General features: G+C 30.5%; 1 protein-coding gene across 6 annotated transcripts in view; it reads right to left on the reverse strand.

Annotated features, from left to right (window-relative positions):
- Positions 1-23591, reverse strand: part of LOC129981090 (uncharacterized) — a 190917-nt gene that overhangs the window by 102972 nt on the left and 64354 nt on the right. For 5 of the 6 annotated variants that reach the window (XM_056091747.1, XM_056091742.1, XM_056091744.1 and 2 more), the window contains one exon: positions 9852-9901. The gene's annotated coding sequence lies outside the window, so the exon portion shown is untranslated. Of the gene's footprint in view, positions 1-9851; positions 9902-9989; positions 10079-23591 lie in introns of those variants that run through there. The other variant, XM_056091743.1, reaches the window with a different exon arrangement.

A 23591-nucleotide genomic window follows, 5' to 3' on the forward strand; every position in this document is an offset into this window, starting at 1 on the left:
CGTCATTATTTGTTATTGAGGTCTGTTGACAGCATTACACCCTACATCACTACAAGCAAACCCGTTGACTTTACGGATAAACTGGAGGAATTTCTGCAACAGTATTATACCCAACCAGACGACAAGCATTTTTAAAAATCTTCACTAGCCCCCTTTTGGCAACCAGCCTTTCGTCCCCCATATTTATGATAATAATTTAATCATATGAATCAACTCTGATAAATTATATCTTATCACAACAAAAGAATTATTTTAAATTATATTTGCAAGATAAAAACAATACATTTTTATTAGAGAATTATTCTTGAAAAAGTGAAGAAATATTTTGGAGAAAAACCTTGTAATCAATCCGGTTTTTGAGGCTGGAGAGTTCTGTCAAAATTTTATTTTGAGATATCTTCCAAAAATGGAGGATGCGTAGGGATGGGAGGGGGGAGATGACCATAGATGACTATCTGGGGTTCATAAGCTTCTACATAAAAAAAAAAAAAATTAAATTAAAAAAAAAAAATGGAAAAATTGGACCGATATTTGAGCTGGGCTATAGATTCTAAACTTTTTCTAATTATTTTAAATATATCAATTTTAATACATGAAAAAACTAACAGTCATGTCGACGACCATAGCCTCCACAAAAACCAGCCAGACTCATACATTTCCAATAACATTCAGTTAAAATATCATTCAGAAAAAAAATAACAAATTGCTTTTTCCATTTATATCCATTTGAAAGTCTGCAGAAAAATTATTAAAAAAAAGTCTTAGCCTTTATGAGGAAATGAAGATATATTGCACCAATGAGTACGTCATGTTTTTTGCTAACAAACGAATCACAGTTGTCTCTCATAAAATAATAAAAAACTCATTTAAATTCCCTTCCTTAAAGGAAAAATTTCATGCTAGAGAGAAACAGCGATTTTTCATCACGATACATACATGCATACATACATAAAAGTACTTGTAGAAATAGATTGCGACAGTTTTTATATAGTAAGAAAATGCTGCCTCTAAAAACAACTGCTTCATATCGGAAATCTTTTTAAAATATAAGAATAGTAATGACGATAGCAAGAAATAAAGAATACATTTTCTTAAGATGTAAATGTTATAAAAAATTATTTTTTAATTTTCGTATACAAAACATATAAAAAGAGAAAATATTATAATCGTCAAAAGATTCGAACTCGAAATTTTGACAACTCTACGTTTCGAACCTCCTTCAGTCTGAAAAATATATTTTTGGAATTACAGAGTTATCACTCAAATCTAGAAAAAAATTCTCTGCATTTTCCCTGTTCTTATATTCAAGATAAGAAGCACTCATGTGCTAGTTTTAATGCAGTATGAGTTTAAGGAGGGGAAAAAGCAAGGAAAGGAAGCAACAATTTAACATTTTTTCGAAATAATAACATATTAAAAGAAGGTTTATATTTACATACAACATTTTTTTCTCTTTATTTATTATCTAGAATTTAACAAAGCTAAATTTATATATTAAGAGGGGGTATAAATTACCTCTCATGCTCTTTAACTGTAAGTCACACAAAATTAAAGACTCGGGTAAAATAAAACAACAACACAATGTTTGTTTGTTTTGTTGATTACTTAACAAAAAAAACATTACAAAGCAAGATTACTTTTTTTTGTTTATTCATTTCTGCCAATTCATACATATTCTCTAATAAATCTGTTATCCCAATGGCATTGACGCACAATAGATAAGAATTTTTAATCTTTGACGTAAATTTAACATTTTTACTGAATCTGTCATGTCTCCTTGGCGAGTTATTTGACGTTTAAGCCCCGGCATACGGTTAATAACATCCTAAATCGAATCCGTGTTTTCGATGTGTTTTTCCCAATCGATTGAAACAAAAATTTGTTAAAAAGCTACACTTGCAGTCACAAAATCTCATGCCAAATTTAATATATTTAATGTATCGCATTTTTGTGTTATAGCGTTTATATGTTTCTGAAACTACAGATCGACAGATGGTCAACCCCTCATTTTATCTGACTTAAAATTTGACAGATGTTTCTACATTATAGATATTAAATATATGAGCCGCATTTCATCCACTTAGTGCTCTTCGTTTTGTAGTTATCGTATTATAGTAGTAGTAGTTAGTATAGCTCAAAATTTGATCAAAATCTTCAAATTTGGTGCAAAGACCGTATACCAAATTTCATCCGTCTAGCTCAAAGCGTTTTTGAGTTATCTTTGTCACAGCCAGCCAGATAGATGGACATTTTACAAAAAAAAAATTAAAAAAAAATTGTTTTTTTCGAACAGAGGGAGGTCTGAAACTTAGAGATTTGTAAAAATATCGAGTTCCAATCTTTTGATGATTACTATACTTTCTCCGCACTACTTAGATGAGAAAGTAAAAAGCGCTATTATAGGAACGTTTATTAATTTTACAAAAATATTTTGTTAGTAATAGCAGTTCAATAAAACGTTTCGTAACACAATAACATTTCGTTTGTGTTTGTTAACGAAATAATATAGTGTGCTACAGTAATCATTAAATAAGGCCAATTCATTTTGTTTAACCCTTACTAGGGCCGTGGGAAGTATGCTTCCCACCAAATTTATCAATCTTTGTATGAAATTATGTAAGTTGGCATAAGTTCTGACAAATTTTTTTAGTAAGTGAGAAACTTAGATGCTTCAGTTGTTTATCTCAGACAAAATGATGTGTCTTGATTTGTTACTTAATTATTAATTAACCAAATTAATTAATTAATCAAATTAAATTTAACTAATAATCTAAATGAATCCCTTTTCTTATTCTAATTTCAAGCCTAAAAATATTTTAACATAATATGACTAGAAAAAAAAATGGCCCTTTAAAGGGTTAAAACAGCCCAGCAGTTCAATAAACGCATGGTAAGGATTTTAAGGATTACGATAGATATTAAAACTGAGTATTTTAATCGTTTTAGGTCCTCATTATTCATCGACGCGAAAGTAATACATAGATTAGATTTCATACGAGAAAATTAATTTGTTTTCACCAAGCAGGATAATCAAAATAAAGGAGGATTATATTTTCATTAGATATTAAATATGTATAAAGTTCTTAATGAAGAAGCATACATGAAATTACTTTTATGCATGTATTATATGTATGTTTAGCAATTCATTAGAGAAAGTGTTCACTGGAGCAACATAATCAACGATTGTGAGACAAAAAAAAAAAAAAAAAAAAAAAAAAAAAACATTGTTTCCTAGGGATATGTTCACAGAAATAAAACATAAAACAAGAATAAACATCTGCTTATTATAACTTCATTTCATTTTTTTTTGTCCTTTTTCTTCAGAAAACTTTCACTCTTTTTTCATTGTTCATAATTTTTTCCCCTCATTCATTTGGCAGATAAAAATGCGTCGCTCGGGAACGAAAGATGTTCTCGATTTTAATACCTCTCTGCACTATTCAATACAACAGACTGGCTTTTCAATGCTTTTTTTTTTTTTTCCTTCTCTCTTTTATTTTTTTTTTTTTTTTTTTTTTTTTTTTCAGCGCCAAGCGGCGACGCTCTCAACTTTGGCAGATGAATTTTTCACTTTTCTTCTCTTCATCTCACTTCGCATACTTGAACGAAAATTGATTGAAGATGTATCTCTTCGTTCCCATTACATTTTTCTTCACAGATTTCTCTGCCGTGGAGAAAATTTATGTACAGCTTCAACATATATATATATTCTTATTCTTTGCACTTTAAAAAAAGTTTGTTATTTTCTAAAGCAATATTATAATTTTATTTTATTTATTTTAAACATAAAACTTTGGCTTATCTTATTTTTTATGGTTTTTTTTTTCTTTGTTCATCTGAGAATAAAACAGATTACGGGTCAACACAACTCAAAACTAAACCATATCTTTTTTGTTGTTGTTCTTGGCATTTTTTGCAAAATACTGAAAAACCCAGCTGATCACGGTTCGTCAAAACTTTTTATGGCTTTTTTTTTCTTCTTCTTCATCCTCTAAAAAAGTTTATGCCTTCTGCTCAATGCATAAAAAAAAAGAAAGAAAGAAAGAGAGGGAGACAAAATAGTAAAACACATACAACACACAGATAAATAAACTCAATGTAAGCAAATTCACGAGCACTGGTGGAAAAAAATGATAAGCACAAACATAAACATATTTAAAAGCAGCTGGCTTCCTTTTTTCTCTTTCGGTTGAGAGACAGGGGAAAAAAAAAATCAAATATCAAACGAAGCAAAATTCGCAAAAGAATAATTAAAAAATAATGGATGCAAACAACGCAATACAAAAATCTTGAAAAATAAGGGAGAAAAAGTATTTGCTTGTTTTTAAATATTGGCTTTTTCCTAGGTTGCCACAATCCATAAGCCCTCTCAGTTTTTTGCTGAAAGTTTTGTTGCAACATCAGCAAAAATAAATAATTATTTAAGCATTCAATCCTAGATAAATTCTGAAAACACAAATAAAAAATTCGAATAACGTTTCACAAACGAAAAAAAAAAAATAGAATATATGTTCGTGTATTGATGCGACAAGACAAATTGGTTTGACCGATAGTTATAAAATTTGGCACAATAAAATTTTGGAAAATGATTTTTTTTTCAAAATTTTATTTTAAAGTATAATTAATTAAAAATTTAGCAGGAATTTGGCTTTTTTTCAGAGATAACAGAATGAAAAAATTTTTTATAACCTTTAAAAATATAAAAAAGATATATATATATTTTAATGTTATCAATTTTCTTGTGCACTTAAAAAATTTCTTTTTTTTTTCATGATTTCTATTTATTAATTTTATTGCAATTAAATCACGGTTGTCACTCAAATATGGGGAAAAAATTCTATGTTTTTTCCCTGTACGTATATTCAAGATACGAAGATATGAGCGAATAGCACTTATGTGCTATTTATAATGTAATACGGTTTTAAGAAGTGGAAAAAAGCAAGAAAAGAAAGCAACAATTTAACATTCTAAATAGCATATTAAAAGAGGGCTTATATTTAAATACGGAAACAAACACAGAATTTTATCTTCATTTAATATCTAGAATTTAGAAAGACAAAATTTATATATTAACGGGAGATATATTACCTCTTGTGCTCTTTAACTGTAAAGTTAACAAAATTAAGATTCGAGTGAAATAAAACACAAAACTTTTTTGCTATCGTGATACAAACCATTTAATGATTTCTTAACGGAAAAACATCACAAAACTGTATTAATTTTTATTAATTTGAATCAATTCAAGTGTTTAGGCCGCAATTCCTGCAGATTTTTTTAGCCATCAACTTCATGGAGCTAATGGATCTAATCCATAACAAATATGGAAAATTTCTGTACGCCCTAACGTATTTTAGTTCTTTTTCTTTCAGTGAGCATATATGAAAATATTTCCGATATATCATTGAATGCATTAAAGGACGAATGTGACGCAACAAGTTTTAATACCCATAAAAATTCAGTTTTAAATGACTGTTCTTGAACTAAAAAGTTCGAAATAGGTTTATTTTTGGACATTAAATTTAATATTTCTCCGATTTGACTATCATCTTTTCCTGTATTCCTTTTACATACTAAATCCAACATCAATGACGACTCCTTTGAACTGGCACACAGTTTTATATGCTTTCCTCTTTTGGCATGACTAGTACGTGCCTGTTTTTCCATATTACTTAGGTTTATTATCTTACAAAGCGAGCAGTAAACAATAAATGGATTTTGGGGAACCTCTCGATCGCATTCAGCAAAATCAGGATTGATTTTTTTATCTGTCCAATTCGTATTAAATACGAAAGGTCTAAAATGTGGAGGTTTCGTCAAAATCTCGAGTTCGAATTTTTAGACGATTACTAAATTTTCTCTATAACACGTATACGAGGAAGTAATAAAGGACCTCACAACGTACAGAGTTTGGGGCCGCAAAATGCCTAAATCTTCCACCACATTTGGACACTTGCAAGAACTTATAATTTTAAAGATGCACATTGGTGGTGAGCTGTCATGAATACACTCTCCCCAGTGCAAATGAGAGGAATTCCACCGGCAATCTGTTATCAGAAGTTGAGCGCCCTCAAACATGCCTGGGTCTCGGACGCCAAAGCCAAACCAGCCGAACGCAAGGGACAGATGTTCAGGAAGCATGATTAATGGTGCTTCGACTTCAGCTCATGAGCGTCATACTAATCCGACAATTGTTTGACCAGCGAACGAGCGCTTGTCAACAGTCGGACCCCAGCATGTCATCAAATGTGTAATTTATGAAAATTGATTCGAATTCCGAGATGATCGTCGGTCTCTGAAGGTAGGGCATTCAATCAGCAGCCACAATGCGTGGCTATGATATGATGCTAATGGAAAACGTTGTCACCACAGGTAAATCAGATGTAATAGGTCTTTGGTATAACGTAAGTACTACAGTACAGGATTTTAATTAGAACAGGAAGAATGAAATAAACAGCAAGAAGAAACTGAAGACACCATACCCGTATGAAAATTACGCTGGACAACTTAATTTTGAAGATGTGAAATAACTGCAAAAGGATTGGCATAATTGTACTAAACAATAATTGTTCCAAAGCAGTTTCCTGAAACTGGTTCGTAACGCGAGATTAGTACAAGATGATAAGTACAAAAAAAGATTATTTAAATCAAAATATAGTAAATAAGTTGGTTAAATCCAAATAACGCCACTTTTACAGATCTGAATTTAATTCTTTCAAGGCTCATGGACGCATTTCTACCAGAGCACTATGAAGTTGTTATATCATAGAATCCATATCCATTTAGATAAGGACACTCTGATCATCTATTCTAACCACTACTATACATCCTACAAAAGAATGGAACAAAATAATCGGCTTACACCACTCTTATTGCCATACAACAACAAAATATCAATGGAAAGTTAATGGAATTGAATGTAAAATACCTATGGAATCAATTTTATATCCATTACAATTCGACTCAACTTGAAGTAATATTAACATTGACTAAAAACCAAGATAGTTAATCTGATAATCCATTCTAGCCAATATTTTCCTACTATACATCCTATAAAAAGAAAAGGAACAAAATAATCGGTCTGCACAACAGCAACACTACGCGCTTCTATTGCCATACGACATCAAAATCTCAATGGAAAGCACTAAAATTTTATAGTCATTACAATTCGACTCAACCTGGGTAAACTTTAAAGCTATAAAGTAAAGTACGCTTTTACATTGGAAGGGAAGTATACAAAATCTACGGAAGGTCACTAGATGGAAATAAAACACATTTTGTAACTTTTTTTTTTCCCCACCAAGGAAAGGAAGACATCTAATGGAAAGTGCACCATTATAGAAATCAAGCTAGAGGAGAGGGGGTGGGCTGATTTTATGACATCCCAAAGGAAAGTTTCCGATGAAAGTCAGAAAAGCAAGCCTTAATCGGACTTGCATGCCGAAGCAATCAAGAGGGTTTTCTGGCAGGAGATAGTTTCGTTAAATATTCATGCAGAGTCCCGATTCATTATGCTTGCCGCAAGTGCAGAAAATAACTGGGAAAAAGCTTCAGAGAAACCAGACAAGCATGCTATAGCCTGAATTTAAAGACTGGCTAGAAACGTTGGAATAATTTTGAAATGTGGAAAAATGCATCTGCATCACATTTGGTTTAATTATCTTCATTTAAATATTATATTTTTCGTAGAGTTTCGTTTCACTATGAAATGCACTTTAATGTCTTAACAGATCTTATAGTAACTATAAATTCCAAATATAATTTCCAGACTTCGCAGCAAATAATGAAATTAATAGTTAAAATCTTTAGATTCTATAAAATTACTGTCATAATAAATTATTACATTATTCTGTCTAAAATAAGAAAATCCAAGCAACACAAAATGGTTAAGAGAATAATTATTCTTTATGCTAATTAAGTTACTTCATATGAAAATATTAAATTCCTCTATAAGCAAATTCGTTCCCCCACCCCCCGCCCTCCTTTTTTTTTTCTTTAAAAAGCCATCAAAATGTTTAAAAATTTTCTTTGTAAATAAAGATAAATAAAAAAATATTTTCGTCATATATACATCCAAAAACAAAGAAAAGGTGTGCAGTGGTCAGTCGCTAAATACGGATTTGCTTCAACTCCTCCATTCATAATATCACAACAACTTAATCGCATAAATAACAAAAATATGGTAATAACATCATATGAAAATAGAATGTAATATTAACAATATAGTAAGTAGTTAAATCAATTATTCTTTAAGTAGTTAAATCAATTATTCTTTAAGTAGTTAAATCAATTCAATCTCTCTTAAGTAGTTAAATAAATTATTCAAAGGACTTGACTTCTAATGTCATACAAGTTTTGGAAGTTGTTACTCGCATAGCTATGCTGTGATACAAGTATTAATATTTATTTTCTCATACACGAAATATGGAGAAGATATTGTAAACGTCAAAATATTCGACTCCGAAACTTTGATGAATTTCTACGTTTTAAACCTTCAGAAAACATACTTTTAGCATTATGGCTGTGACAAATATACCAAATATTGACAGCAACAATAAAATTTCATCAAAATGCCCATTATAATTTATGGCTAAAGTAAATAATCTCATTTTAAACCAAGATTTGCAAATACGTCTTTTCGGGGCGATTTTCTGAAATGGTATATTTAAAAATTTTATAATAAGTCTTATTATCTCAAATATTTCAAATAAAAATAGAAGCAAAGATAAAGCATAAAAGCCTTAAGCTATACCGATGACATTTAATATATCGTTTTTACACCAAATTTGTACATTTCTATCAAATTTTCTCAGATATCCATCCCGAGGGCTGCATGGATAAAATTTGGTACACAGATTTAACATCTAAAATGCAGATACCTATCAAGTTTGGATTTAAGTCCATCAAAGTGTTTATTTTCTATTAATTTGCACTTTCACAACCATGTACAAGCGGTAATTCAGAAAAGCAAACATTTAAATATATGAAATTTGGTCTACGATTTTCTGACTACAATTGTAGTTCTATGATAAATTTTGGTTTCAACCGGTTAGAAACAGTGCAAAACACAAATCTTTGCTAAATGCTAAGGACTAATCGCAAAAAAACCACGATAAGTATACGATTACATGATAGATTTATTAAAAATGTTAAATTCCTGCCAAAGAACAATATTTCATAATTATTATTCACTAATGGTTTGTAGCATTCGCGATCTTCCCAAGGTCCACAGTTTTAAGAAGGAAAAAGGGGATATCACCTTTATAAGAGAGGATGCGAGAAAGTTTCGGGGAGACCAATTCCGCTAGTTATTCCCCTGCGTTGTATATACTTTAAGGGCTTATCTTTTCTGTAACTTAATTCATTGAAAGAGAGACCATCATCTTTGTTCTGTTCCTGCCCTCCATATTCTGCTGCCAAAAATTATTAATTTCTGTTTATCTCACATACTCTTAAAGTTTTGACGAGACATTTTAGATCACCCTGCATATGGTTACTCGTTTAAGATTTATGCAATAAAGATCTACATTAATCATCATTAAAAATTGATAAACTAATTAAAAGTTAAAAAGTTATTGAATTTTGAAATATTTTTTAAATTTATTAATTCTGTATGATGTCACAAATACAAAAAAAAAAAATTTATAATAACAATAAAATCTCATCAAAATAGTATCCCATCATAGTTTATGGTTAAAGTAAGTAATCACATTTTGAACCAAGATTTACGAGTACGAAATTTTGGACAGATTCCTTAAAGGCACATTTTAGAAATTGTACAGTACGTCTCATTAACTCAGATATTTCAAATAAATACCGAAGCAATTTACAAAGAGCCAAATACAAAAACTTACCTTAAATTTCATAAATCCAAGATTTAATAATGGGTTTGTTCCAAGAGCACCTGCAAAAAAGAAAGGAATAAATAAACAAACAAATAGGAAATAATCATTTGAAATATACGACATTTCTAGAAGCATAAATTGCCATACTTAAATTAATGCGATAAAACGCTTCAAAACATGCTACCTCATAGCATTGTTCTTATTGTACTTGAAAAGAACAAATAGAACAAAAAGTTATCAGTAGTAGCAAGGAAATTCGAAACGTAAATACCCGCTTCCCGTGCAAAAGCGAGGAACAGTTTCCCGTCGGCAAAACCCGAAACAGACGCTCATTACGACGTACGAGAGAAATTTCTTACGAGAAGACAATAAACGGGAAGTTGAAACAGACGACGACGTTATATTCTGAATATATATATAAAAAAGTGGTTGCTGTTTTCGCTTTCAATATAAACTAGTTTCTGTTTTACACATCTGCGAACCAAAATTGTGGATAGTTTACACAATATGTGTTTGTTATATTTTATACGAAACACGAGATATTTTTCTAAGAGGTAACATGATTTTGTGTTTCGTGGTAGCATGTGAATTTTCTTCAAAAATATAAAACTTCAAGTTTTATTTTTCAAAACTTGTTTCTTGCATTTACTGCGGTTCTTTTTTTTTTTCCGTCGTATTATTTTATAAAGTAACTTTGCACTTTTTTATAAAGTAACTTTGCAAAATTAATTAGATGCATAATTATTCAAAGAATACAAAAGTCCATGGCTTAGCTTCAAATAAAAATTATAAATATGCTATTTTTTTCTGAAAAATTAATAATCTAAGATTAATTTTTCAGACTTCTAACAATTGACAAGTTTATTATTATTATCGGAATAAGGAATGTTGAAGTGACGCACAATCTAAAAAAACCCTGCAGCTTAATTTAGTTATAATAACGTTCCATTTGAAGGAGGACTAGCTCCATATTGTTGCAGACCTCATAATTTTGAGCCATAGTCAGATGACGAGGAAAGCAACTCAGTTAGCATCTCTCACCAAACTTCAGGTTCACATCAGTGAGAGGACTTTGATCCTGATGAATTTAACATGCACCACACCTCTTTACATGATGGAGCCGGGCTCCGAACCTGGAACTTTTTGCTCCGAAATCGAGGACTTATTACTAGTTTACATCGGTCGAATGGTGACTGAGAAAAGCAATTAGAAAGGGGGGAGGACGGTCCAAAGAAATAAAAATCAGCCGACATGTTCTTTTTATCCTTGATTGTCTGATTTACAAAATGAAAAGAGGATGAGATGCTTCCAGTATGGTGGTTGGATCTCGCCACCCTGGAGGGTACACAAAATAGTGGGGGATCTGGCTCCTCCCATCGATGGCGGGACGTACTTCCTTCGGGAAGGGTTATACCGTGGCCGGTGATGGCTCTTCGGACTCAACCACAGTTAACGCCAGTGTTGCTATTGAGGCGATCCGGTCATTCAGTTTTCTTTATCCGTGTGCCTTCGGGCGGGTCGGAGAGGCAGTGATAAGATTTACAAAACGGTGCGTTTTATGCTTCAGTATAGTAAAAAAAACTGAGTACGTTTTCTAGCGAGTGGGCCGACAATTTTTAACAAGTATTAAATATTGATGATAATATTACATACTAAATTTAATTTTTTGAAATCGTTTGCATTTCTGATTTATAGTGTTCAAACGTAAACACGTAATTACAATTGTTTTCCAGAACAGATGAAAAGATAAAGAACCCTTTGAGTTCATGCACTCTATTAACTACCATTTCAAATCGGAAAATCGAAAAGGAAAATATATTCATAAAAATCTGAAAATCTAACATTTAGGTGATTAAATATGTCTCCTGTATGAGAAAGTTATAATAATAATAATAATAAAAAATGTGCTCTTTTCATTAAAACATCACGTACTAATTTTGTTTAAATTCCCAAAATGCTAAAAACTGAAAGGCAAAAATATGAGAATCAATAAAAATAAATGATCTTATTGCCATCAAAATACTGAGTATTCGCAAAAGTTCTGATTCTAGTTACATATTTATAATACCTCAGTTTTTAAAATGGTATATTTCAAAAATTCATACAGAATATAAAACCAAACCCCTCCATTTGGATTATACCGGAAATATATTGTAAAAAACAACATTGAACATTGAAGAAAATATTTTAATATCGGCAAAATGCTTATAATACAACGAATTAAAGAATTTCGGTGTTCACAGAGAAGCATACATTATTTCAAAAATATATTTAAACATTTATATGCAAAATTTGTCTTTTAGATTTTTATGTGAAAGGAAAGGTACTTCATCCCTCAGATAACATTATAAATTTTATCCTTCATATAGTTAAAAATATGAAGCTCATATCCACGTAGTAAATTCCTTTACTTTCCGTTTTTCTTCCTTTTACTAACTCAAGATATGTGACTATGTTCAAGATGAATTTTTTCAAGAAACGTGCGAAAATAGTTATATTTTTGAATATTTGCATAAATTGGAAACATATCTATGAAACCAAAATATACTTGTTAAGAGTCAACGTTTTTTGAAAAATGGGAAAAAATGACTTTTTCTCTCTCCTAAAAAGAGGTATAAAGCAAAAAAATATTTGCTTAAAATTTCGCAGATAGCTTAAGAAATATATAATCTAGTTCCTGAACTAAAAAGTAAGCTGTATTTCGATTCATTATTTAAATAATGGGGTTCGACTGATAAAAAACATGACATTTTCAAAAAAAAATTTTTAACATTATGAAGCATTAAAGCAACTATAAAATATTTCTAAATGAACACAATACTTATTCCCTAATTCAGGAACTACGGAACGTATTGGGAAATTATTATACCATATTTGAACAAAATATATGCATTAGATTTTAATTTAGAGGGTTTTTGTAAGAAAATTACATCAAAGATTAGAATTTGAGAAATCGGCATCTAAAAATGTAAAATAGTACTAAAACGAATGTAAATGTAAATATAAAAAGTGTAACTTCCCAAAAAAACAGATTTAGAAACAAAATTCAATCGGTTTTATAGAGAAATTTGTTCAAACATTAAGAATAATAAATAAAACATATTCATAGTTCCGCAAAAAATCGACTTTTCTACGTAGTTTTCTACCATAATTGCTTGTAAACCACAGTTGCAAAATTCTAGCAACTCATTACACCAATACAATAAAAATTAATATATTATGCTAAGGATTTCTGTCGAAGTAATCTTTCGTTTTTCTCAATCGCATGTCATTATTAAATCCTACTTTATTTTTTTAATCGCCTTTAAGAATTTTTTCGTTGATTCAGGAAATGGATAAGATTTTTTCATGTAAAGATTAAATCGGATTAATTAAAAAAAATTGTAATCGTAAGTGCTCACACCAAGATATAAAGATAAAGATAAGAAAGAGAACTGATTAGAAGGAAATATTAAATGCATTGCTTATATTTCGATAAAATAAGAAGATAACGTAGCAAGATCAGCTAATTTACACAACAAACACTCCCACAAACAATTGCCAACAACACAATTTCCATGATCTAGCCCAATCATACTGTAATCAATCATACGGAAAATAATTTTACAGAGAATTCTTATGCAATTTTAGAATGATGTATTCGTACACTAAAAGATTAATTAGTAATAGCACACATTTCAAAGCGAACAATGGAAAACAAATTATGCTTTTCTTATGATGTTATCTAAGTATCAACCTAATACCAAGGTGCATTATGCAACAATTTTGAAAAATATAATAAATACATGTATTGTATTTATTATATGTATACATGAAAATACATGAGATGTATATGGCTTACCATAAAATTCACTGCTCTGGAAATTTAAGAAAGCATATATATCTTAACAAATGGACGTAAAACTAAAATGTTACATTCCAGTACATAAAATGATTTACTTTATTGTTAAATCTAAACATCTCCTTTCATTATTCCTTTTTGTTCCATCCTAACGCATGCACAAAAGCGTGGAGGGTTTTGGAATCCGCTGGTAAATAGTATGTATTATCACATAATTAAAAGATATATCATATATTTAAAAAAGAGAATAAAAACGATTTCAATTTTCAAGATGAGTGATTTCAACTTTGTACAAACAATTTTCAGCCAATTTTATTTGTTTTCATGTTAAAAAAAAGTTTTCCGTTTCTTTAAAATAAGTTCCTTAACTAAAATTTATTTAAATGGTTAAAAATCAAGCAAGCTTCATAAATTCCGTAAGTTCTGATTGAAATCAGCAAATGCAACGTACAATACAATAAATACATTACTAAAATACGAGATTTGAAAATTTAAATTGGTAATAATGTAAATAATGTAGAAAAAAATTATATTAATCACTGTTTTCCATGCGAAAGTGCAAAATAAGCATTACAATGTAGTAAATGTAAAAAGTGACTGGCAGTCCTCTAAGTAGTGTAAAAAAGTATAGAAAGACGTCGCTGCTGTAAATGTTACTATTAATGTGAAGAGATTTCTGAGATCTTCTAACTTTTTCATATTTGGCGCTTATAACGCTTATTACGTAGTCTTAGATTCCTTTTTTGAAAATTGGTAAATAATTTTCCTGGATATGAGTCTGCTCTTTTGAATATTAGAAGTAGTTCTCATTGTACCTGAATATACATCTGACCTGAAGCAACAGTAAAAAGTGATTTAAGTAGCATTTTTTAAAATACTTTGATTTCCGAAAGTTTAATAGAAATATATTTCTTTTTCGTTATCATATAACACATTTTAAAGTCTGATTAATACAGTTTTTTCACCGATATAATAGCGACATCAGTGTCTTGACCCAAACGTATGCTTATCATCCCCTTTGATTGCCAATTTTGGACTATTTCCAGAATTTAAGAAAATTTTCCTTACTAAATCAATTTATTTTTACGAATTTTATTTTCTATAAATGAAAACAAAAAAAAATTGCTGCTTTTTTGCAAATTTAATACACTGTTAATTGAAAAATACATACAGATAACATAAAATGCATTCAAATGTTTCCAAAAAAATTTAAAAATCCTTAAATATCTGTCATTACAACAATTTTATTCTTTTATTGATAATTTTAGAACATTATTTATATCATTAATTAAACACACTTCCTTGAGATTATATAATTTCCTAATAATCTTCAGATGATAAGTTAAAAACAATAATATAAAAAAATGGAATAAAAAACATAGAAACGATTCCTTTAAAGCAGAGATGTACTAATTTTTTTGGGGATCGGTCCAGAAAAAATATTTGACACTTTAATTAATTTATTATAAAAATCAATACCCCCTCCCCTCCTGAAAATGCAATTTAAAAAATTCTTTAATACTAATGTTATGAATTAAGCTACGTTAAACCACAAAAACTATATCTTGCAATAAAAACACATTTTTAATAGTTATAACATTTATATACTATTATTTTAAAATCTGTGTCGCTCCAGATAGTATTTCTAAACAAGCTAGCTGTCTTTGGCTCAATTTGTCCACCGCAGTTTCAAATAAAAAAGTAATCAAGAATTTTGCTTTCAACAGAAAGATTGTCTTGAAACGAAGTTAGTAATGATCCAGATATTTATAAAAATACTAAAAAATTATTTCATGAAAAAATAAGCTCAAAGCGTAAAATTCCACCTTCTTTTTCTCCCCCTAATTTTACAAAAACATTTGATGCCAACATGAAAACCATTTAATAAGATAAATGGTTTTTCGTGCTGGTAAACATTGGAATGCTCACAGAACACAATTTATTTTTACTAAGCTTATAACCGCAGTCTGCTGTTCAAATAAATAAGTTGTTTCAAAAACTCGATTAATAATATCGATATTTTTTTCTCAGTTATTGTTTCATCAGATGTTTCAGATAAATCGCATTAAATTTCACGGTGATTAAATTCAGGTAACCGTAAAAACTATTTTTGAAATAATATCTATAATTTTTTTAAAGGCTAAAAAAAAGGCAATTAACCATTAAATGTTATTTTTTTAAATGAAAAGATGTACAAATGTTTTTGATTTTTATTTCTCGAATAAATTAACAGAGAAAAATATTTTAAGAATTTATCTTTTACGGCTAGGAAACTGTTCTAGTTCGGTTTTAAACTTGCGGAAGTGGTCTCTCCAAAATTTTCCCGCGTACTCTTTAATAAACTTGTCATGCCAGAGAGCTTTTGTCTCTCTGTCTCTCAGCATTTTGCATGTCATTGGACAGTTAGGAAATACTGATTATTAGCGTGAATTCCGCATTTTTACTGAACATGACGTGTCATCCTTGGCGAGTTAATTGGTGCTTAATCCCTCGCATGCGTTAATAGTATTGAAAAATCGGATTTGTGTTTTAGACACGTTTTTCTCAACCAATTGAAACAAAAATTGGGCACAAAATTGCACCTGTCATCACAAAATCCAATACTAAATTTGATACATTTAAGTCATTGCATCTTAGAATTATCTGTTTACGTGTTTCTGAGAGTACAGCAAGACATATGGTCTACCTGTATTTGGATTTCACTGGCAAATTTGACAGGTGTCTATTCTGTGGCGGATCGTTATGCGCGAGGATAGAATCTGGGACCTTGTGGTTCGCAGCCCAGTAACATGACCACAATACAAAAGCAATTGCTCGCGTAGCGTAGCTGTTAACTGGCTTTTAAGCTCTTCACCACAACTCTATGGATGTTAATACTGTGTTATCGAATTTTATCGATCTAACTCTTTTAGTTTTGTAATTATCGTGTTAAATTCGAACAACCGGAAAGTCAGATTTCCTCTGAATGGATTTTACTCAAAATTTGACAGAAATCTGCACATTTGGTGTAAATACCGTATACCATATTTCAACGTCTAGTTCAAAGCTTTTTTTGAGTTATCTATGTCACAGATAGTCGGATGGACATTTTCCAAAAATGTGTTTTTCGAACTGTAGAAGGTTTAAAACGTGGAAATTCGTTAACATCTCTAGTTTGAAATTTTTGGCGAGAACTCTATTTTCTCTGTACCACATATACGGGAAAGTAAACAGAAGAGCAAATTTCAGTAAATCATTTTTAGTTGATGAGCATTTACGGCTACCGTTAGATGTTGCAGATTAACGATCTACTAGACTAACGACGAAAAAATTTGGCGACCCTAAAAATGAATGACTGAAAATACGTTTTGGACCAAATTAATTCGATTCATTAAGATACCTACGTATTATTTTTAAGTAATTTAATTTCAACTAATTATAAAGATGAATGCGTATATGTGTTTCTCTGGGCATCTTGGCGTTCTCTAAGCCAAACCTCTTGATATAGAGCTACATATTTAGCACATATGCACTATGGAGGAAGAGAATGTACATCTCGGGAGTTTTAAAAAATTTTCAACAGAACTAGAATAAAGTAAAAATTAAGCTAAGTTTCACATTTTTTTTTCACCAAATGGTTTGATTATTATTTCATTAATTTTAGGTGTCCAGAAAGAATTCATAAAATTTCGAGAAAAATCAAATTAATCAACATTAAAATCAAAAGTATATCGATAACAAGTTAATAAATAATTCGGTTAAAGGCTATCGTTTTTTCCCGAGTGCATTCAGTACATTACCATTCGCCTTTATTTATTTATTCAACCAAATTATCAGAAACTGCTTTATATTAAGAAAACATCAATACATACTCCCCATACTATTGAAAGCGTGGTAAATTTCCCGCCTTTATTCCCAAGTAAATCATTCTATCAGTTTCCTCAAAGCCTAAATCCGGAGTGGAGTGTTGAAAATTTTCTCCGGGGATCCATTCCATCTGCCAATAAACCCGGAATACCTGAAACTGGTGCTCCGGTCGGTTAGCGGACTGGAAAACAGAAGGTTCTGATTGAACCGAATCCCAATTTCCCCTCGAGGGACCTTCCCCAACCTTTTCATTAAACTTTCCAGAAGAAAGTCATTCAATAACCGAAGGAAATAACTCTCTCTGTTTTTGACAAGAAATAGCCACCAATTGGGGAATAAAAATGAAAAAACGTTTCACGCAGGGGTTGCGGTTAAACGATTTTTCAATTCCATCCTGCGCCATTTTTTGTAAAAAAAACTGTAGGGTCTGCGGTCAAACTATAAATCAAACCAACCACGAATGTCGAAGACTTGCTGGTCGTTTGATTTTTTTTTTTTGGGGGGGGGGGCACTTTAGTCGGAACGATTTCCGTTTCGTGCGGTAAAGCAAACAAACAAACAAAAAGTTCTGGACACGCGCTATGGACATATATTATATTTACAGTCCACTAGAGCATGATGAATATATACCCTCCAAACTTTTTGATATTAATTTTTTTTAGCATCTAGAGAGGGCCAGCTAACATTTAGGTTATGCTTATGCGCAGTCCGAAGACGGGGATAAAATATGAGAGAAGGGAAAAAGTTAATGACTTGTATCAAATATAAACATATATGTATGCGATGCTCCTCGCGATATTTCTTTATAATGGTTGATATGTATCCACAGTTGGCAGGGATTAAATTTTCTATATATAAAATTTTTCTATATTATATATATATATATATATATATATATATATATATATATATATATATATATATATATATATATATATATATAATACTTCCTTTACTTCAAATACTTCTTACTTATATTTCCCATTCTTGAAATACATTATAATTGTACTTCTCATACTTTATACTTGTACTTCAAATATTGGGTTGGCAACTAAGTAATTGCGGATTTTTTTTAGAAAATCAAAGACAATTTTTTCATGGAACTAAATAACTTTATTCTGTAATGTACTGCCCATCTTGATCAATGACCTTTTGCCATCTTTCAGGCAGCATCATAATCCCACGTTCATAAAACTTCTGGTTTTTATTAGCAAAAAACTAAATCAGGTACGATTTGACATCATCATCATTATTGAAATTTTTATCATTCAAGGAGCTTTGTAAAGATCGAAACAAAAAGTAATCAGATGGTGCAAGGTCAGGACTATATGGTGGATGTGGCAAAACATCCCAACCAAGCTCCAATAATTTTTGCTGAGTGACCAAAGATGTGTGTGGCCTTGCATTGTCATGATGGAATACAACACCTTTTCGATTTGTCAATTCGGGCCGCTTTTCTTCAACTGCAGTGTTTAATTTCGTTAGTTGTTCAATGAAGACATCAGAATTGATCGTTCGGTTGGGTGGTAAGAGTTCAAAGTAGACAATTCCTTTGTAATCCCACCAAACTGATAACAAAACCTTCTTTTGATGAATATCAGCTTTTGATGTTGTTTGAGTTGGTTCACCTGGCCTGCTCCACGATCTTTTCCGCTTGATATTGTTGTAAACAACCCATTTTTCATCGCCAGTTATCAGTCGTTTTAAAAATGGATCATTTTCATTACGTTTCTTTAGCAAATCGCAGCTGTTAATGCGTTGCGTTAAATGCGTTTCTTTCAGTTCGTGAGGAACCCATGTATCGAGTTTTTTTAACATAGCCAAGTTTTTTAAGTGATTTTCAATGCATGTATGTGATACATGAAGCTTCTCTGCAATCTCACGTGTTGTACTGTGACGATCCGAATCGATTATTGCTTTGATTAGGTCGTCATCAACTTCAACTGGAAGACCAGAGCGTTTTTCATCTTTGAGTGAAAAATCACCAGAACGAAATTTGGCAAACCAATTCAGACACTGCCGTTCTTTTAAGACTTCGTCACCGTAAACAGCAGATAACTTTTTATGAGCTTGCGATGCGTTTTTCCCTTTGCGGAAATAAAAAAGCAAAATATAACGAAAATGTTAGTTTTGATTTTCCATTTTTCAACGAACGCCAAACGAAAACTACGCAACCGATCAAAAAACTTTTTTTACTGATTGACAGCTGAATTGCCAACTATCAAATAACAAAATGTGTTTTACATTTGTACTACGTCTGCAAACCTAAAAATTCAACTGAAGCCATCTATGAGTGAAATCCGCAATTACTTAGTTGTCAACCCAATACTTCATATCTGTACTTCTTATACTTTATACTTACACATCAAATACTTTATACTTATACTTCTTATATTTTTCTTGTACTTCAAAAATTTTTAATTAACAGTCATGAAATACTTATATTTCTTATAATTCAAAATTAACTTTTTAATTAACAGCCAAGAAATCTTCATTAAAGCCTTTCTTATATTTTATTATTTGTGAATAAAATTTGAAGTACTTATAACATAATAAATATTATATTTATGCCAAAGAAAATTAAATCAACTTTTGTAAAGCTACGTTAATGTAAATACAATATGAGAAAAAATAAAAGAACTCTATGTAATTTCAACATAATATCGTCTGCAAATTTATTTTTAATTTAAATGAGATAATATATCAAACGGTAAATTTAAAAATCTTATAGCTTCTCGAAAAATTACAGACGGTTCCAAACAATTTTTAAAAAACTGATGAATTTATTTTTCTTTAAATTATTTATAATTTTCAAAGAACGACGACACATTTAATTAAACATTGTGAATGACAACTTAAATAAAGTTTAAAACCTGGCATATGGAAGTTTATATTTTCCAACAATAAAATTTTAACTCCATTTCAACGGATAATTCAAGACTCCAAAGATTCCATTTCAAGAAGCAATGCCTAAATTTTCATGAACATAAGCTGATAAAAGCATTCTTCAACTTCAAGTTCCACTGGCCATTAATCAATAATTAAGTGACAGGAAATCACAAAACAACTTAAACGTAACGTTTTTATTTATATTTAAATATTTCTTTCTCCTGTTTTGGTTATTTTAAATTCCACTTGGACGCCGCTTTAATGCTTATTATAATATAAATTATAATTGATAAAAAATTAATTATTAAATTTGGTATATATATTTGACGATTCAAATTTCTTGCTAAAATAACGACATTTTCTGTTGATGGATTCAAATATCGTTAGTATTTCATCAAAATATCGAATATCAAATTGTCGCTTTATGAAAGCAAAGCATTTGCAAAGTAGCTACACTTGCTCTATGATTGCTATATGTTGCTACCGGTCCCAGATAAATATATTTAAAATGTCATATGTTTTGACATACGATCAACAATGATGATGATAACTCTCTTGCCTTTTTTTTGTTTTTGTTTGCAACTTTTTGCAAACGAAAATTATAAAAGGAAAGCATTATAATGACAATGAGCAATGCCTCACTAAAGGATAGCTATCAAACACTGCGGCAATCTAAGAAATAAGTTAGATTCTTTTTTTTTTTTTTTTTTTTTTTCGTATTTCTACAAATGACAGCCTTGCTATAAAAGCAAACGATTTCTTTCTGCTGAAAACAATTATGAACTTGGATTATTTAAAGAACTGAAACTAGAATTATTTTAAAGATGCGAATATCTAAAATAATAACGGTCAAAGTCTTTTCTCAACATGGAATTTCTGGATGTAAAATCTTTAAGCAATTTGAATGGCTTATTTTCATTATATTTAGAACTATAAAAGAATTGTTCTGCCAAATTTAAAAAAAAATATTTTTAATACATAATTTCCAACAACAAATTTTATTTTTGTAATGAAATTGAAGTTGTCTAGAATTGCAATGTTTCATCAAATATTTCATTGAATGATTTTCTTCAATAGTTCAAAACTAAAGAAATTTATTATCTATGCATTTTACGAAAGAAATTAGAAACAGATTACTCAGGCATTGTTTTTAATGATTCCGTAATGTCATGGAATTGGACGGACTCTAGAATTAGTTCATTACTTTTCTGTTTATTTACATAATAAACAGAAACTATAAGGCTAATGAAATAATATGATTTTAATGTATGTCAGAATTCACTCTTAAAAATACTTTGCTATGGAAATAATAAACATTGGGCTACCCATAAGACATTTAATTGAAATTATACAACCAATAATCCCGATGGAACAAATGGGCATCAAATGAAGCTTATTTCAAATAACTATAAACAAAAATGTATTTGTAACAATTTTTGGACAATGGCTACCGAAACGGGGAAACGAAAAAGTAAATTGTCTTCTATAACGGATTAAATTAAATTCTTGTCTAAAAATGTCCAAAGAAAAATAATGTTTCTTTTTCGCACACAGAAATTCCAATAACAAATGGATAAAAGAAAGTCTTAAGACGTAGGATCTGTCGATGATAATTCACAGGTTTTTTTTTTTTTTTTTTTTTTTTTTTAATGCTTTGGAAAATCGTATTGCCCTTTGTAATAATAACAACAGTACGCATCCTAAAAATTAACAAAAATAAAATTTAATGGTATTTTTTTTCTATCATATATAATGTATTCAGTTACAATTATTACTTTCTAGTATACGTAGTATAGAGAAAGTATAATAATCATAAAAAAATTCGAAGCTCGAAATTTTGACGAATCTTTATGTTTTAGATTTCCCTAAATTCGAAAAACTGTAGCACCTCTTTTTCCCCTTCAGCAGAGAGCGCCCCTTTGTGGCGTTTTGCAGAAGACAACCAGTTGAAAGGCGGACCTGCACCCTGAGGTCGACTTTTTCACCATGCGCAACCCTTGCGCTAACGCCGAATGCTTTCGGCTGGAAACCGTGCAATCCCTCCACCATACTGTCCTTCAACCTAGTTTTATATGGGTGTCTGTAGTAATAAGTGTTTGTAAATTTTGTAGTATGGCTGTGTTTGTAAAAATTAAAAATAGTGCATTTAAAACCGGGCAGTTCCTTAGAAAACCACAACACACCACTATAAAACATATATTTGGAAAATGTCCATCTGCTTGCCTGTCTGTCTGTAACAAAGATAACTGTTTGATCTAGACGAATGAAACTAGCTGTACGGTCTTTATATCAAATTTGTAGATTTTTGCAAAGTTTTGAGCAAAAGTCGCTCTGACGAAGTCTGTCTGTTCGACTGTTCAAACATAATTTAAAACGATGACTACAAAAGGAAGAATGCTAGAAAGATAAAATTCAATAAACATCTATAGTCTAGACACCATTCAAATTTTGAGTCAAATCCCAAAATAAATAAATAAAAAGATTAACCAACTGTCCGTCTGTAGTTAAAAAAAAAAATTTAAAAAAAACCACGTTATAACTCAAAGACATCAAATTTCGTACGGGATTTTGTCACTACAACTGTACAATTCTAGTTCTGCGTCAAATCTTTTATTTCAATCGTTTGGGGAAAATGTATCTCAAACGCAAATTCTATCTTCAGATACAAATCATCGCATGCCAACATTAATCGCCAAATAACTCGCCAAGAATGACACGATAGTAGATTCAGTAAAAATGATATATTCACGCCAAATGTGCATATTTCGTAATCATTTTAGGCAAATGCCGTGCAAGCTGTTCTCTGGGATAACACTTTTATTAGAGTGAGTAAGGAAGAAAGGCCACTCCTGCTGGTTTTTCAAAATAAACAAACTTAATGAACATCCACTCAGTAGGAGTTAAGTGGCATTCTTGGTTCCCATTTGGCGGCAATTAAGGCGCCCGTAAGAGGTGATGTAATCATAAAAATACGCTGCTTAATACAAGAGGACATTATCTCAAAAGAGCAACTTGTAATTCTTGGTCATAAGGAAATACCAAACAGGGCATATTCATACATTTCGAGAGGAACATAATGCGGCGTCGTTTTCGGAAATGGAACTCATTGAAACAATAAAAGGACAGCCGGTGGAACCATCTTGCGTTGAGGCCCAATTCTTGAACCTTCACAC

This window comes from Argiope bruennichi, chromosome 8, assembly GCF_947563725.1.
Source record: "Argiope bruennichi chromosome 8, qqArgBrue1.1, whole genome shotgun sequence".
Lineage (NCBI taxonomy): Eukaryota > Metazoa > Arthropoda > Arachnida > Araneae > Araneidae > Argiope > Argiope bruennichi.